Consider the following 4,471-nt stretch of genomic DNA (forward strand, 5'->3'; position numbering starts at 1 on the left):
TTTAACAGTTAATTTATCTAAATCTTCCTTTGGCCAGGCCACTGTCACTTTTCTAGGCCATGAAGTAGGTAGTGGTAAAGTTGCACCTAAACTTGCTAAAGTTCTTTCTATTAAAGATTATCCAGTTCCTCATGATAGGAAATCTCTTCAACGTTTCCTAGGCATGATAGGATTTTACAGAAGATTCTGTAAGAATTTCTCAGATATTGTAGCCCCTCTTACCTCTCTTACCAGTCAAAAAGTTCCCTTTAATTGGACGTCAGACTGTAACACTGCTTTTAATAAAGCAAAAAGATTATTGTGTACTGCACCCATTCTCTTGTCTCCAGACTTCTCCAAACCTTTTTCATTACAGGTTGATGCTTGTGAGTCTGGGGTTGGGGCAGTACTATTACAAATCGGGAACAAGGAGTTGCAGCCTGTAGCATACTTTTCAGCAAAGTTCCAGCCACATCAGAGGGCTTATTTTACCATTGAAAAAGAAGCCCTCGCGCTGGTACTGGCTTTGGAGCATTTCGATGTTTATGTGGGCCAGACATCGCAGGTGGTCACAGTCTACAGTGATCACAATCCTCTAGTATATCTCCAAGCCATGAAGAACAACAACACAAGGCTTATGCACTGGACGCTAAGGCTGCAGCCCTACAATATTTCTATTAAATATATTGCCGGCAAAGAAAATATGTTGGCAGACTCTTTATCTAGAGTCTAATAATATTATTATTTAGGTTAGGATGTTATTTGTGGTAACCCCTTTTCATGCTCTTTTTTTTTATCCCCTGGTGTGGGGTTTTTTTTTAGTGAGGGGATGCGGGCTACCGTCCGCCTGTATCTTGGACCTGTGCTAGCCTGTCTGACTGCTGTCTCACTCTAAGTTTAGGGTTTGGCTTTTGGTCACGAGAAAAGCTGAGCTCTATCAAAGAGTTGGATGGTGGAGAGGAAAGGCGGTCCCATTATTTTGTGCCATGGCAGCACGGTTACCACTGGGAGGTGGCAGCCTAATCCTGAGCCTTCTCGGGGTGGGGGTGTGGCATGCAAAGAGTACGTAACCTTTATTTGGCGCATGTACACACCCTCATTTACAGGCTATCTCCCCCAACCAGCGAACCAGGTTGCTAAGAGTTGATGATGGGGCCCCGTCGTTCAACTAGTGACCAGGTTCTAGCCAATAAGAAGATGGTTTTGGCAATCGCAGAGGTTATGTGGGTACCGCTCTCCTGTCTGCCCTTGTCATTCCCATTCTAGAGCTGGTTGAAGCATGGTCTGCTATCTTGTGGCTTCTATTTCTGCTTTGCTTACCGTGGAGTGCACTATACTTATCACTGTACATAGTGTACATATTGCTGTTCTAAATTGGTGAAGGATAATATAAGTCTAAACTTTTTCTACTGTGTTTATTTGCTCCCATTACACCCGGGGTAACAGGCCATTTGGAATACTGGGTTGTAATAGTTGGTAATCCCCCTTATGTGTGCTGGGAGGCAGTTGAACAGTCTCGGGCCCCTGACACTTATTGTATGGTCTCTTAACGTGCTAGTGACACCCCTGCTTTTCATTGGGGGGATGTTGCATCGTCTGCCAAGTCTTTTGCTTTCGTAGTGAGTGATTTTCGTGTGCAAGTTCGGTACTAGTCCCTCTAGGATTTTCCAGGTGTATATAATCATGTATCTCTCCCTCCTGCGTTCCAGGGAATACAGGTTTAGAAACCTCAAGCACTCCCAGTAATTGAGGTGTTTTATCTCCGTTATGCGCGCCGTGAGAGTTCTCTGTACATTTTCTAGGTCGGCAATTTCACCTGCCTTGAAAGGTGCTGTTAGAGTGCAGCAATATTCCAGCCTAGATAGAACAAGTGACCTGAAGAGTGTCATCATGGGCTTGGCCTCCCTAGTTTTGAAGGTTCTCATTATCCATCCTGTCATTTTTCTAGCAGATGCGATTGATACAATGTTATGGTCCTTGAAGGTGAGATCCTCCGACATAATCACTCCCAGGTCTTTGACGTTGGTGTTTCGCTCTATTTTGTGGCCAGAATTTGTTTTGTACTCTGATGAAGATTTAATTTCCTCATGTTTACCATATCTGAGTAATTGAAATTTCTCATCGTTGAACCCTCAAAAACGTTTAAATAAAATTTCAATAAAATTACATAGTTGTTTTAATGACCTAAATCTGATGGTTTTAAATACAAATGAAAGTGAGTGAAACGTCTAAATATCGCTTGTTCTCTTACACCAACTGTAGCAGGCTGGAACTTGCTTTCTTTTCAAGACATAAATGGTTTTGAGAGACATGTGCAACATTTGGGCACAGAGACGAAGAGTGAGAGATATAGGCAGGAGTAGCTTGCACTTGGGACCCTTCCCTCTGTGCTTCAGTAAGTAGTCCCCTCCAGGGAGGTTCCTCGACTCTGGTGAGGGGTTCTTGATCTACGAAAATAGATTTGTGCTCCGGTTCCCTGAATTGAGCCTTAATATCTTCCATCACACCCACCCCCACATGTGCTGTATAATCCTACGGGTTTAGCGCTCCCCCATGATCATAATAATCATAATTCAGTAAGTAGTAGAAATTGAGCTGCTGCTGCTGCTGCTGCTGCTGCTGCTGTTGAATTTTTACTGAAGTATTAATATCTGTGCAGTAGGACAAATATTCGTGAAGATTGCTGGCTTTTTCCTTCTATAAATTTGTATTTATTAATAGTAATGACCTTGTATAATAAATTATATAGAACTTAACCTTGGATAATATAATACAATCGGTGTCGGTATTTTATACCATTTTAATATGCTGTTGGAGACGCTAAACCCGTAAAGGTTATATTTACCTGGAGTTTACATGGAGAGAGTTCCGTGGGTCAACGCCCCCGCGGCCCGGTCTGTGACCAGGCCTCCTGGTGGATCAGAGCCTGATCAACCAGGCTGTTGCTGCTGGCTGCACGCAAACCAACGTACGAGCCACAGCCCGGCTGATCAGGAACCGACTTTAGGTGCTTGTCCAGTGCCAGCTTGAAGACTGCCAGGGGTCTGTTGGTAATCCCCCTTATGTATGCTGGGAGGCAGTTGAACAGTCTCGGGCCCCTGACACTTATTGTATGGTCTCTTAACGTGCTAGTGACACCCCTGCTTTTCATTGGGGGGATGTTGCATCGTCTGCCAAGTCTTTTGCTTTCGTAGTGAGTGATTTTCGTGTGCAAGTTCGGTACTAGTCCCTCTAGGATTTTCCAGGTGTATATAATCATGTATCTCTCCCTCCTGCGTTCCAGGGAATACAGGTTTAGGAACCTCAAGTGCTCCCAGTAATTGAGGTGTTTTATCTCCGTTATGCGCGCCGTGAAGGTTCTCTGTACATTTTCTAGGTCAGCAATTTCACCTGCCTTGAAAGGTGCAGTTAGTGTGCAGCAATATTCCAGCCTAGATAGAACAAGTGACCTGAAGAGTGTCATCATGGGCTTGGCCTCCCTAGTTTTGAAGGTTCTCATTATCCATCCTGTCATTTTTCTAGCAGATGCGATTGATACAATGTTATGGTCCTTGAAGGTGAGATCCTCCGACATGATCACTCCCAGGTCTTTGACGTTGGTGTTTCGCTCTATTTTGTGGCCAGAATTTGTTTTGTACTCTGATGAAGATTTAATTTCCTCGTGTTTACCATATCTGAGTAATTGAAATTTCTCATCGTTGAACTTCATATTGTTTTCTGCAGCCCACTGAAAGATTTGGTTGATGTCCGCCTGGAGCCTTGCAGTGTCTGCAATGGAAGACACTGTCATGCAGATTCGGGTGTCATCTGCAAAGGAAGACACGGTGCTGTGGCTGACATCCTTGTCTATGTCGGATATGAGGATGAAGAACAAGATGGGAGCGAGTACTGTGCCTTGTGGAACAGAGCTTTTCACTGTAGCTGCCTCGGACTTTACTCTGTTGACGACTACTCTCTGTGTTCTGTTAGTGAGGAAATTATAGATCCATCGACCGACTTTTCCTGTTATTCCTTTAGCACGCATTTTGTGCGCTATTACGCCATGGTCACACTTGTCGAAGGCTTTTGCAAAGTCTGTGTATATTACATCTGCATTCTTTTTGTCTTCTAATGCATTTAGGACCTTGTCGTAGTGATCCAATAGTTGAGACAGACAGGAGCGACCTGTTCTAAACCCATGTTGCCCTGGGTTGTGTAACTGATGGGTTTCTAGATGGGTGGTGATCTTGCTTCTTAGGACCCTTTCAAAGATTTTTATGATATGGGATGTTAGTGCTATTGGTCTGTAGTTCTTTGCTGTTGCTTTACTGCTCCCTTTGTGGAGTGGGGCTATGTCTGTTGTTTTTAGTAACTGTGGGACGACCCCCGTGTCCATGCTCCCTCTCCATAGGATGGAAAGGGCTCGTGATAGGGGCTTCTTGCAGTTCTTGATGAACACGGAGTTCCATGAGTCTGGCCCTGGGGCAGAGTGCATGGGCATGTCATTTATCGC

Source organism: Cherax quadricarinatus, unplaced genomic scaffold, assembly GCF_038502225.1.
Source record: "Cherax quadricarinatus isolate ZL_2023a unplaced genomic scaffold, ASM3850222v1 Contig1994, whole genome shotgun sequence".
Classification (NCBI taxonomy): domain Eukaryota; kingdom Metazoa; phylum Arthropoda; class Malacostraca; order Decapoda; family Parastacidae; genus Cherax; species Cherax quadricarinatus.